This window comes from Atheta coriaria, unplaced genomic scaffold, assembly GCF_025399875.1.
Source record: "Atheta coriaria isolate IRGN ID8LTWV9N9 unplaced genomic scaffold, Caltech_Dcor_3.1 hic_scaffold_9_pilon, whole genome shotgun sequence".
NCBI lineage: Eukaryota > Metazoa > Arthropoda > Insecta > Coleoptera > Staphylinidae > Dalotia > Dalotia coriaria.
This window is the reverse complement of record NW_027045451.1, coordinates 11,675,459-11,690,189: the sequence shown is the minus strand read 5'-3', so window position 1 is coordinate 11,690,189 and position 14,731 is coordinate 11,675,459. Positions and strand designations below refer to the sequence as shown.

General features: G+C 35.7%; 1 protein-coding gene across 2 annotated transcripts in view; it reads left to right on the top strand.

The window, feature by feature from the left end:
* LOC135799706 (KH domain-containing, RNA-binding, signal transduction-associated protein 2-like) overlaps window positions 1-14,731 on the top strand; it is a 104,556-nt gene that overhangs the window by 836 nt on the left and 88,989 nt on the right. Inside the window, exon 2 of one of the 2 annotated variants that reach the window (XM_065312902.1) lies at window positions 831-1,133. The gene's annotated coding sequence lies outside the window, so the exon portion shown is untranslated. Of the gene's footprint in view, window positions 1-94; window positions 1,134-14,731 lie in introns of those variants that run through there. The other variant, XM_065312899.1, reaches the window with a different exon arrangement.

The window sequence follows — 14,731 nt, the reverse complement described above, 5'->3', positions numbered from 1 at the left end:
TCCGAAGCATTCCGACGTCTGCAGTACGCCAACAATGTTTACTACATCGCCCTCGCATTTATATATGCGCTGCATTAAAAATGTAATGCATTGCAAGCTGCACAGCGCGATTCGAAGCGGACTGCGGCATCGAAAACGTCCGGGAGCAAGATATACGGCATTTATTTATTCAAAACTCGTGTGGCGTGGTAGGCAACCAAACCACCTAGGGATGTAGACTGGTTGCGCGCTGGTGGTGTTTAACCTGACTCGGATAACCACACCGAAACTTTTCAATGATTCTGTTTTTAAATAAAACTCAGTTTGCTAACAGAATTTATTTTTCATCACTGTGTTAGGTTTTGCGTTTGTTTTTAGTAGTTTTGAGGGTTTGAGGGCGTTGTTTATGTGCTGCACTGTGAAGTTTATTTCAATTATCTGCTAAGTAGGTAAGTCAGCACAAAAAAAGAGTGCGGAATCCACTCTGGCGGGCAATGCAAAAACTAAAAACAAGGAAAAAGTCAAAAACATAAATCTTAAAAAGCTGCAGGCGAGCAGCCTCATGTGTAAGATAAACAGTTGAAGACTCGCCTTCGTGTTAAATTTTAACACCCTGCAAGGAACTTCTACATCCGCAGATTAATAATTTCGACTTCATCTTTTCGTGAACACGCGGGGCTTAAGTAGCGCCATTTGCAACCCATTTGGCACATTTAAACAGGCAATTACAAATTATCAAAAAAAAAAAAATTTTTAAAAACGTTTCTTTCGAAGTTTACTGAATAATTTCATCTACAAAATTATATCCGATGAAAATATTTTTTTGATTTTTGTTTTTTTTTTTCGCACAGGTTGTATGTACTCATAAGAACGTGATACCCAGTCGGTGGTAAAACTAATATCCACCGTCTAGACGTTGGCGAATCTGCCGAAGACGCATGCGGCCGTCGGGGAGTCGTGAGCCTCTCCGGCGGCGGCTGAGGCTTTAGTCGGCCTCGAGAGGACCATCCGTCCGAGTTCCGAAGCCACCCCATAGATATATAGGGCTTGGCGCACGGTGTTCTCATTAAATCCCCAGTCGTTAACCCTAACGATAGGTCTGACGGTTTTCGCCAACCTGCCGATCCATTAAGATGTCCCACCGAAAGACGCAGGTAAGTTGATAAATCTTTTAGTTTTCGCGCGATGCATACACACAAATTACACACTTTTAAACTTTCCGAAGTGAGGCGAACCGCATCAGTTATTTATCTCCGCATGCGCGAGAAAGAAGTGCAATTTACTGGGGATGGATGGCGGGCGGTTTGCGCAGCGATAAGAAAGTGGTAAATAATAATGGCACTGAAGGGAAGTTTGTTCGACGCCCGGACGTACAGACAAGTACAAATATAACGGCTATTAATTATGGAACAGTTAATTAGCAGCAGTGGGAAGGAAAAGTTTCGAGGAATACCGGTTCCCTTCAGTTTCAAATTCATTTCTTTTACTGCAAATATTGACAAACGATTCATTAATTTAAAAATGTAGATAAAACGCGCTAACGGTTTTTGTCCGTCCTATTTTCTGCAGGATAATTAATTATGTAAGATATTATACGTGTTTGGTTTGAAAATTTTTAGGTTAGGAAAAAGGTTTAAATATTTTTTAGGTTAAAAAAGATATTTTTCTATTTTTTACTTTTTTTTTCGCTTTTGCGACACAAAAAGTGACAATTTAATCCGAGGCCGTGACTAAAGTACTTTAATTGAGTTAAAAACACGAGAATCTAACAAAATACGCACACTGCGCATGTTTTTGACGCAGATTGTGATAGTTACATAACCTTTTTCTTGTTTTTCAATTTCTAACCTAACATATTATCCATATTTCACAGTTTATTGCTTCTAAAGATAAAAAACGTTTTTAAAAGTTAATTAAAGCAATAAACTTCACTTGTTATTCCCCAACGTTGGGGAAATTTTCTTCCCGCACGCAAATCATATTCATCTTGTCATCAGAGATAATACCACATGCAAGCCGAGTGAATCACATTTTATATGCAAAATTTTACACACCGAAACGCTGTAAATTACACTCGCGGCGCCGCGAGCGTATAAAATCATCTCGCACCAAGCGAATCGATTCAAAAACGCTCCGTACTTATTGCTAGTACAATACTCATACTGTTCTACTTTTCTCAACGGCATTACGCTTCTCTTCTCTTCTATTAAACACACTACTATATAATACATATTACACGTCATGACGTAAGTTCTAAAATACCAAATTATACTTTGTTGCCGCACTAAAGTTTAATGTGGCATAATCTTTTACAATAATGTTACCGGCTGTAGGGGCACTAAAGTGAGCTGAAGCATTTAATAAAGATCATAATGCACTTGAGAATACTACACTCATGCTTATTTGGTTTCGTTTCGCAGGAGAACCGGATGTTTATTGCTGATCGTGTTTGCTGCTTCGGCACTTCTGGCGATTTGTGAGGCGCAACCAGTTGAGTACTATCCGCAGCGGGGTGGACAACCGGAAACCATCGTTCAGAAAGATAAAGTGTTTGTTAATCATGTTACGGATAATTTTAAATTTCATGGCGTGTTTGATCGGCCGAGGGATGGACAGAAGAATATTGATAACTATTCTTTGAAAGCTTCTTTTAAATTTTAAATAAATTATAAATAAAATTATTTACTTTTTATTTTAATAGTTGTCTATATTAACTAATAGACTGGATATTTTTTAACCGTGTTACAAAAATCCGAAGTGAAAGGAGGGAGAGGAACGTAGTAAACTGCGATTGTACTACTGTACGCCTCAGGCACGACTGAACACCGCGCGCACTGCGGGTCCCCTTTTTATACCTGCGGTATACCCGCAAGAAGTGGTGGGGAGAGAAGTAGTAGCTGGTGTGACTGTAGTAACACGCGTTCCGCGCTGTAGTACAACGTAGTAGAGTAGGGGGAACTTTAAGTTACCACTGATGACTCACCCGAGTGAGTGGTGCGTTCCCTGCAAACTTTCACTCGCATCATTTCCCAATACCGAATTTTATTCCCATCAAATATAAAAATACCTTAAACCTATTTTTATCTTTCCTAATTTCGTCTTTAATTCCTTCCAAAACGTAGCCGTAAAACATAAAAGCATAAATAACATTTTTTCTTCATTAAGTGCCAAGGTGGACGCGTCGATCGCAAAGAAAACGAAATGTCATGGCGGCCAATAAGATTAATTACGCTCAAGGATTAGTGTGTTTAAGACTGCGAGTCACCGGCGTTCCGAATCAGTCGGCGGCCGCACAAGAGGGTTGTCGAAGGCAATCAAGAGTTAATTCTTTTTTATTGTTTCCTTCGCTGCCGCATTTGGAGCCCTTCGTTTGCTTTCTTTGATCTCCGGCTTGCAAATTCCGAAAACAATCGATTCGCAATTAATTCTTTGTCGTTGATTTGTATTCGCGACCGCGCCTGCTGTTAATTAACGCGCACGCAGTATGTGTAATTATTTTAGACAGCCGCTAATGGTTAATTAAAGTTTACATTCGGAATTTTGTTTGCGACATATATCGATTCGGTCATTCATTATTTATAATGGTCACTGTAAATACGCCACAAAGCAATTCAGCTATTATTGGTCAGTGCACGATTTTCCACTTTATTTATTCCGTTTTGCTTGTTTTAATTAAAATGATAATTGGATTGACTAAACATCGGGCACTCACTGATTGTGTTAAATTATATTTACCGCCCGCAGGGGTTAGGAATTGCTTCAGGTGGGTTTTGGGTGCCATATTTTATTTTAAAAATTAATATCTTGATAGATCAAAAGCTGGCGCTACTTTTTGACTTGTTTAAGAGTCGCTAGGAAGCGCTCGCATGTCATAACCTCAAAAATAGCCCAAAAACATAATAAATACGACTTAAACTGCTAAAATATAAAACTTTCATTAAATTTCATTAAATATTTATGTTAAAAATTGATATCTTGATAGATTAATTAGGTTATTAATAATTTTTCTTGTTTAATGCTTGTTAGATGGCGCCCCTTTCATATAACCTCAAAAAATACCCCAAAATAACACCAAAAATGACTTTTTACTTTCCAAATATAAAATTTCAGTTTGAAAAATTGATAGTTTGACAATATGACACTCAATTTTTGTGTGTTACACATATTTATCCCCTCCGATTGATCCCTGGTTATCAGTTGAAAATGGCGTCGACTTGAGAAATTTTCCGGATAACCTTGAGGGGATTAGATATCGTCGTGTTTTGAAGATTTCCCGCTCAACCGTCGCACTCGTTTTGCTCTTTCACTTTTCCTGCGTAGGCGATATGTTTTTACGCTGCCGTCGCGGCCGTCGTCTAGCTGGAGGCGATTCTCTAATCGTATCTACGCGAGCGGCGGCACATGCACGTCATGCAGCGCACGATATGCTCGCATCAAATTCTAAGACGACAATCGAATTTTCTAATACACGATGCGCCTGCCCGCGGGGTTATCGCAAACTTTGCGCCGTTCAGCACAAACAGTTAACATGCCGATTCTATTTAACAGAAAATAAATCTCCGTTAGCGTCTTCAACGTCTAACTTTTTAACTTTTAGTTGAGTTTAGTTTTTCACTGAAATAAGATTAAGTTGTATTTACGACTGGGAATAGTGTATTTGCATTACGTGAGTCGACTGCAATTAGGAATAATTGGACACCTTGAGAATTAATTTAGATTTAAATAGAACCAAGCAAATAATATAAATTGTGTGGAGGGTATGATTTGGGCAAGGCTGTTCACGTCATTTTCCGGCTGCAAGTGCACTCAATCCACATGCATATTAATGCGATCAATTTGTTCGCAAACTATTTACGCTTATCACGTCCGGATATCGAAATAGAACAATTGAATTAAATTTATTCCCACTTCCCACTTTAATATTCGACAATGCACTAATTAGTTGCAATATGTGTTTTTGACTTAATGTGTGTGCAATTAACGTAATTGATAATCATACAAAGTGCGATGATTAATCAAACAATGTAATATTGATTAGAGAATAAATAATAAATTTAAATTCAATATTAATTTTCTTTTTTTAACTTTGTATTCAATTATTTTGATGTTTTGATATTATTTCAAAAGGTGGCGCAAGTTTTGGACAGTACTCATTTATCATAACCTCCAAAAATGACTTTTTACCTTAAAAATGTCAATTTTCCACTGTTTTATTAGTGTAATTGAGTTAATAAACAACTTACAAAAGATTAAACAGATGCAATTCGCCCAAAATCACAATATTTGTTTAGGTTTATAATGTTTTGATATTCTGTCAAAAGGTGGCGTTTTTAAAGTATTGCTAGATGACGTTCATTTGCTATAACCTCAAATATACCCTGATATCAATTTAAAAATGACTTTTTACCTTTTAAATATAAAATTTTCATTATTTTACTACACTGTTAGGCAGAGACACATTCTGAATTTATTGTTTTCTAAACTGACGTGAGTTTAAATATTCTTTAACACAGTTCCGCAATACAGCCCAACGTCTACCGGCGTTTATAATTGAATATCAGATCAGGGGTTGGTACTAATTATAATTAAATCTTCTCATCATCGCAGTTGTAACTCGGATGTGAGCTTGTCATGCATACGTGAGTGGTGGCGCGTCGTTCCGCATGCACCACAAACGTCTACGCCGCCATCTTGGAGAAACTTCAGCAGGACCAGCTTCACGCCCCCGACGCAATTAGTCTCTGACGTCGTTATTTACTAATATGAATTCATAATTAACACTCGATTAATTCCGCTGGAAAGGCATCATCAACGCGCTGAAATTCCAAATGCATACGTTTTCAATATTAATCAGATTGATAATCAAATTATTTCACTTGAGAAAATTCATAAATATATTGCATTTGGTAAACAAGTTGCTTCTTGGTAGATTTGCCGTGATAAATATGCTCGATCAAATGATCGGACTGAGTTAAAGCTGATTTATCGTCAATAAAATGAAGAAAACGGCGAAAGCTCCGGACGAAAACTGGCAGTCGGTGCCTGGTCGCGATTTTCATTCACAGCGCGCCATAAATTACACGGAAAATGAGCCATTATAACTTTATGAGTCTTTTCCGTATGTCGAGTGGATGGGTGCGGGAGGAATTTATATGCACTTAATTTTGCAACAGCACGTTGCCGCTGTTACACGCGAAATTCTTGCCGAGCGACAGGCGATGAGGCAGCAAGCCGGCGGCGCCGTCAGTGGAGGCGGGACGGAGCCGATAAATGTAGCGAGTAGTAAAGTACCGTTCCATATGTCTTCATTACACGAAAGACAGCGGACGGCCTATAATACCTAATAATATATATATATTCGTTTCATTTCGTTGCTTATTTCTCTTGTTCGGCAAGCTTGTCAATGTCCACTTGGACGGATGACATTAAGTGAAATTACGTGTATATTGGGTTGCATTCGTAAAACATAACCAATCACAACAAATCCAATCAAAACAACATTTTAAGCGTTTTTTGGCAAATAATTTTTTTTACCGCGACTTAAAATATATTGAGCATAAATTATAGAATATTATGAATCAAGTGCGCTAAATAGCACTTTAACCACGTTTATCAACGTGATAATTGTTTAGTTTTACTTTATTTCTACGTTTTGTTTTTGCATTTAAACTTTTTATTTTAAAACTTTGAAAAAAGTAGGTACTTTAGTCACGTCTGTGACTAAAGTGTCACTTTTTGCTTCTTGAAACCGAAAAAAAAAGTAATTTAAAAAAAAAAATTTGTTGGCAATGTCCAGTTGAATCAATAACATTAACTTGAAATCACGTGACATTTTCTAACACAATTTAACTCAACAAATGTTGGCTTAGGACTGACTTCTATTCTCCGCCAGGTATTTATCCACGAAGCAACCGGTTAGATTTTAATGATCACCGGGAATGTTGCGGGCATGAATTGCTGTTGCATTTATAATAAACCATTGTATGCACTCGACTTGATGTTTGAGACTTCAGCCAACGAGCGCCCGCAAAACCCTTCAGCTTCAGAACGTGCGTCTGAATGCGGATGCAGGTAGACACTTCCTAGCCACCAGCAGAGCGCATACGGAGCATACATAGACCATCATCTATTGTGTGGTCATGATATCGAGTTAATTTAGTTCTACATAAAACATGAGCATCCTGTTTGCCTCGTTTTTGTCGGGCGGCAGCGTTCAGCGCCAATGCGCCATGATGGATTGCGGCCGGCGGAACAAGGGTGGATGGAGAGAGGTACCTGTTTATCTTTTTCGGTGTAAAAACACCGCTCGCTCGGCTTTGCCATTTTTCCTACCCTTCCATCAGGAATACATTAACTTTGTTTTTCCTCTGCGAAGAGATTTGACATACCAATGTATTTATTACCGAATGGGTGATGTTTTTGTTTTCTTCTCACAACACAAATATTGTTTTGAATAAAATTATAGCTAGGGTCAGTTTTAAGAGGAGTTTTAGGATTACAAAATTGGTAGTTTTTGCCTAAAGTGTTTAATTTTAATTTATAGAAATAAAAAACGCACATAATAAACTTTTACTCCATCTAGGTTCGAATAATATAACTAAAACTATAATTTAATCTTTATACCAACTTTGACCTTTAATTTTACACCCACAAGTTAAAATTTTTGCAACAAAAACCAGTTTATTTTTTATTCTATGAAATAAACTATAAAATTGTAAAGTTTCATTAAAATTTGTTCAGCAGTTTATGCATAAATCAGTAACAAACAAACAAAATCAATTTAAAAGGCATTCAAATTACAAAAAATATCCCTATTTTTAATTTTATGGCTTAAAACAAATCATTATCAACTTTTGTAATCATGGTTTGAAATTTTGGTTACAATCTCTGATAATTCCATTCATCCATCCCTTGAAACTTGTACTTCCAAAGTTGCTTGCGTTGTGTTGATGTAATAATAATTAGATTAAGATTACAGGTACGTGGATCATCGCAGGGACTTGAGCGACGATAGCACGATGACACGCCACGCATGATTGCAATCATTAAATATGCACGTTTCAATATGGCGCCGGTGCTTCTATTACAGTTGCTTGAAACATTTACTCGTTAGCCTAATTTGCTGGAGGACCTATTCGCATGACAGATGCAACGCGAATGTATGCCGCTCCGCGCGATTATTGCTAATTGCGTTTTGTTCAGTGCAATTTGCGCGTGCGATTGAAGTTAATTAATTAATCCGCGGCGTGTGCGCGCACTGCACGCGTGATGTGTGGTGTGTTTGAGGCTCAAAGATATTCGCGCATAATTGCGTTAATTAAACATAAACATGTGGGTAATACATATGCGTAATTGAATTGCGGCTCAAGTCTTGACTTTGTGAGTGCATCGTATTTGGATGACAGACTCTTAATGTCTTAAAGAGCAATTATCAACAAAAACAGATATTGCATTAATTAGGAAATGGTAAATGTTAAGTTTCTACAAATGCATCAAAGATATCTTTAATAAAATAAGTTAACAGTCAAAGTCTGCTTTTTTGTTGTCAAGTTTATTTTTTTTTGTTGTAAAATAAGAATTACTTATTAAAAATAAACTGAAAAACGGAATATTTGTGTTTTCTGCCGTTTTTGATTTAAATTAGTACAGGACAAAACGTTTTGTGTTTTTCATTAATTTGTAATTTACCAAAAAAATTACAACTTCCCAGAAAGAAGCTTAATTTTAAGATAATTTTATGTTCCTAATAACGCGTAAAACGATATGTTGATTACTTTTTCATGAATGGTTATGTTTTGAATATGCAACCCAATATACACATTTTTAGATGTCGTTACTGTCGAACAATGATATTTTATCTCAAAAACAAAACTCGTATACTAATTTATATTTGCCATTGTTAACTATTAAATATTCTACAATATTATTGCAATAAATTTATAAATTTCATTGTACATACTCGTATATACAAGTTGTATGTCTATGATTAAAATTAGCAATCAATACTGAAACTGTATTGAATAGGCCACCGGGTAAATAATAATCCAAGCCTGAGTCGGGACACGCTTTGGGAAATTTCATGCGAAACTCGTGGACCCACAGGCAACTAACTAGCAAATGTACTCGTACTACCAGAATAGATCCTAGCAGGTGGTTCGCATCTCGTCCCGAATGCCACACCGCACGTCCTTAACATAAGCACGCGCTCACCTTTGATTAAGCTTAATTGCGTCTCTACTTTCTCGGCACTACGTGTCTTTTCAACAATGTGACTACATTCTATAAATTTCCAGCTGTAAAACCCTCTTAAACCATCCTAAAACCATTTTTATTATTTTTTTATTTCCCGGGATATTATTCACATTCACATGCGCAGATTGGAAATGACCAATAATAATTTAAACCGCAGCCGGCGGCGTCGAATTATAGACGTGCATCGACGAGCTACCAATTTTCAATTCGATATTTACATTCAATTGTTTCCGAATATTAGCCACCCCCGGATGGACCAACGAGTATCAGTGTGTTGCGTTTACTGATATTGGTATTATCAGCATATTTAGTTTAGAGGAACAACGCTGGCTCTGTTCGTAAGGCAGTAAAATTAGTCGAATCGTTGCGGAATGCGATGTTCTACGAATCGATAACGTTACAGAAAACAGTGGAATACTGGAAGTATTGTGTAGGGCTTGTAGACTATTATTAAATGGAAGCGCATCCGCAAAGAAAGTGACTCTAGATGACTTTCCAAATCGCTGAAGTTTCAGCCTAAGTGGCGGATAAAAAATAATATACTTTGTAGCGTAGGTTTATGAGCTTGTTCGGTGTTAAAAAAGTTTCAACGTTAAGTTTATACTCATAACAGACATGTTGGATTTATAGACTTTAAAAAGTAGTAATGAATTGGATTTACGAGTAATATTGATTGCAGGATTTTTTTTGATAGGGAAATTTCAAAAGCGGATAGCTTTGCTAATTTTAATGTTATAATTTCAAATAAAGTATAGTTATAAAGAGAATTAAATAGAAAATCAGTCGAAGTAAATAACTTTAAAATATCTTATAGACTTTGGAAGTTACAAGGCGTTGAAGTTGTAAACACAAACATTTTTTACATAAATTCGGGAATACTTGGAGGAATTTAAGGCAAATAAAAACAAATATAGCTAAAATTAAAGAATAAGTCAAGAGCAATCGATTGAACAGGCCTTCAAAGTTTGGACAACAAAAATTTTTAAATTGCAACCCAATACACTTAAGTCTTCCGCTTTAGCCAAGCTTGACCTAACTCAAAATCGTCAAAATTATTAAGAGAAATAAAAATTAATAACAAAAAAAACAATTTCCTGCATAAAATTGACCTCAACACGATTGCTTTTTACCATTTTTACCTCAATATGCAATATTTTCCTATTTTAATGAATATCATGATGATAACCCTGCCCCTAATTGAAATTTGAAAGAAGAATACGAATGTTCACAGATTTCCATTCGGCGGAGAATGCAATTTGTCTGGATTTCACCGGCGTAACAAGGCATCGTACACACACCGAAAAAAAGTAACACATCACAAAAAGCGTGCGCGTAGGTGTGTAGAGATTTGTTGCTCACACGGCCGGCGCACTTGTAGACTAATCCCCAGTTGTCTAATCCTAGGGTGTTATGTCCGCTGAAAAATGACCGCTAACACAGGCGTAACCCCGCCGGCTTCCAACCGCGCAACATTTATTTCCGCTCGTCCGTTTTTTACGAACGCGTGGTTATAATATGTGTTACGTGTTACGCCTGCCACGCTGGCGGGCGTGTATTTACTCTAAATTAATTTAAATACGCTTGTTGGTATACATATATTATATTGCTGGCGTGTGCTCCAAACCAAAAACAGGAAAAAAAAATTTAAAAATAAAACATATGGATTTTTCAACGTGGTTCAAATTGTTCACACGATGAGAAAAATGGAATGGGAAAATGAGGTTTGGTTTGTAAAGCGTATTTTTCTTTGAGGAGGCTTCGATTGCCATTAATTAACCACTTTTGCTGGCAATGTAATAAATAACTGTCGATCTACGGGGTTATTCTATGCACTATTAGTTACTTTGTTTGGAATACATGGATTTCTGCGCCTGGAAAAAAGATGAGAATCGGGCGGCATGAGATTGGACAAAATGATTTATTTGCTCGCGCTTGTCTATAAATTGCTGAAATGAACTTCGACTACTAACCGAGAGACGAAAGAATAAGAAACTAATTTCTTAGGAGTTTTCGGAGGGAAAATGAACATAAATTTGGGCAAAAAATTAATTAATAACAGATTATTTCATAAAAACATAACATAAATCATTTGCTTATTAATTTTTAATATTTTAAAATTTTTTGAAAATTTTCATTTTTTTTTGTTAATTTTGTGTTTTTTTGAAGAAAATATACAATAAATTTCAAATATTATTTTAAAAATAATTATTATATCACTTTGAAGTTAATTTTATTACTCTACATTAGTGAATGATAAATATCTCAATAATTTGTACTCCTAGAATTTAATTTTAACTCTCCACGGTAAAAGTTATTTATTTTAAGATGTTGAATTATTGCCAAAGCGAAAGTTGGTGAAGTCACGATGAATTTTTTCGCCCGACATGCTTGAATAACACGTCAAAACAATAAAATAATAAATAACTTTTATGTGTTTACAATAGCCCCGGCTGCTAAAAATTTCAAGAGCTGGCGACAGCAAAAACAATTGATTTAAGAAATTGCATCACGCATTTTTGGACGTTTGCGTTTATTCTCGAAGTAGCTGAACTCGTACGTAGACAACTTTTGCAGCCGGTTTGCACGAGCGCGAGCCAGTGTCACCGCGTCGCGTATATATACGAAAAGTTTTCGGAAATATATTACCGGGACGCGACTTACTTACACACGCCAGCTAGCTGAAGAAGGGAGCAAATTTATGATCCGCACCGCGCCGCCTGGTTATGCTAGATGACTTTTCGTTAAAAGCGTTGAAAACTGCTGTCGCAGTGGCACATTTGCGGTTGTTCTGCGGATGGCGATATTTACTCGTTTCATTCAGCGGCGATTACGGCAATAGCGCGCAACATTTCGAGGGAGAGAAATCGTTGAATAGAACCACCCCCGGAACGAAGTAGTGTGAATCCCCGTATGTTAGCCTAATACGTCTTCTCTGCCTTTTTCATATTTGTTTTCGCTCTATTGAATGCTCAAAGTCAACACGCCACTCGATACTAATTGCTTTTTCTGGTATAGGCGATTTTCTGACGACTACTTGAGTTGTGGTTGGATATATTAATGTATGTCAGATTTTAGGGGGCAGGTGATATGCGTAGAATATTGTAAGGATGGAACTACAGATGGCAATACCACGCATGTTGCGAAGAACTTCTTTTTGTATGACAGGTTTAGTATATTCTCATATGTTGTTGTTGACTTGTAGGAAACACCCTGTATCTCCTGTATCTACAAACTCATTAAGGGTTTCTAATTATTATGTAATAGTGTACCATATCCTTTAAAACATTAGTGTTGATTTGATATAGTAAAGTTATTCGATGAGCCCTAAAGTAGTTATGAAAAGTTGTCTTTTTCTGACATATCTAAAACCAGGTGCAGAAAACATCCTATATTATGTAAATAAAATTTTTTTTTTTAGATTTTTTTTTGTCATATTATAGCTTAATTAATCCTTTATATATTATTGTCTTGCAACTCTATATACCTTTGGGAAGTACCATAAAATGTCCTTCAAGACTTATCAACTTTAAAGAAATTTGAATAAATGATTCAGAAAACACTCTGTATCTCGAGTACTAATTAATTTTTTTAATTTTTCTTACCGTCTTAGTGTAGTTCCGAAGATTTTGTATATAACAAGTACTTTTGCATCTTTCTTACCTGTTTGGAAGTGCCCTAAAATGACCTTTAAAATTGGACATTATTACCAAAACATAAAAACTATGTACCAAAACACCCTGTATTTTGTGAACTAATTTATTTTTTTTAATTTTTTTAAGATTATAAAATTATTCAAAAACCTCTTTATATTGTGCATGCATTAGCATTCCTCCTACGCTCTTTGAAAGGGTCTAAAAATGCTTTTAAAAATGAGAATTTTTGTAAAAACCTGTACACATATTTTGAAAAACGCCCTGTATCTCATGAACTAATTAACCTTTTTAAAGTAATTTACCGTCATATTATAGCTTAAGAGTTCTTGTATTCGATCCAAATAAGTTCATCCCTCTAACTTATTAGGAAGTACCCTGAAATGCCCTTCAGAACTTGCCATTTTTTAGAAAATTAAAAACATCTTTTGGAAAACGCTCTGTATCACAAGAACTAATACGATTTTCAAGGGTTTTTAACAGGTAAATTGTAGTTTAAGAGGCCCTTCATCGTATTCTTGTTTTTTCCACTCTCTATATTCCTCCAAAATGCGCTAAAATGCCTTTCAAAAATGGCAATTTTTGGGGAAAAAAATTTCATTTTTGGTCAAATAACAGGATCTAACTTATGTACTTAAATTTTTTTTGGTCGAACAACAGAGTCGAATTTATGTTCTTAAATTTTTTTTGCTTGAACAACATGGTCAAATTTATTTTCAAAATTTTTTTTTGTGGAACAACAGGGCCGAACTTATTTACTTACATTTTTTTGACCAAACAACAGGGTCGAATTTATTTGCTTAAAATTTTTTTGGTCGAACAACAGAGTCGAACTTATTTTCTTATAAAAAATTTGGTCGAATAACGGTCGAATTTTTGTTTAATTTTTTTTTTAAAGTTAAAAATTTTAAATCACGATATCTCAGAAACTAAAAGGGCTAGGAAAAAAAGGACTTCATATTCTTGTTTCTTGGAAAATTCTTTACAGGATGACATATTTTTGAAAAACGACAAAAAATGAATAAAAAAATAAAAGAAAAGATTTTGTTATAAAAAAGGCAAAACTTTTTCGATTTTTGACGTGATAACGTCTTTAAAATCGTTTTAGTCGCGTGACATGTTCAGAAACTTCACACCAAAACCTCACGAGGCCGAAAAACCTCACGAGGCCTATCGCTATTACGAGAGAGAGACGGACCGATCTCCCGTCTCATCTCGAGCGCTGCTAGTCATTCCGTGAAACTTGTCACGCGGAATCCTCACGAGCGGAGGCAGGCATAGCGTTCGAGTGAGTGGACCGATCTTCGGTCTCTCTCACTCTAGCGGCATACAAACGAATGGAGATTTTCTCGTGCGGTTAAGTTTTCGTTGAATGTTTAACAGTGAAACAAAATGTGAAGTGCAAGTGAAGTGTTACAACAATTGCAACAAACAAAACTTATATCACCAATAAGACGTTATCACGTAAACATCTCGATCGTAAACCTACTTTACAAACAACCATTTTTTTTAATCAAAATTAAAAGTTGGAGTTTTAAATTTCTGTTTTTGGATTTCAGCCAAACTAAAAATTTTAAATAATTTATCTTAGTTAAATTTTAGCCTATCAAGTATTCCTTAGGCCCTGTAAAGATTACATGTAACATGAACTTATTTAAACATTTATTTTTGTGTATCCTCTGAATATTTATCTAAATTAAAAATGTTTATTAAAATAATTTAACAACAAAATGTGTTCTTTAATATTATGTAATAAAAACTTGCAATTTTCTGATAATCTGAAAAATTAACTAAATTAACTAAAGTATGGCGGAGGCGCCGGACATATTAATTAGCAATTCTTTTTATTC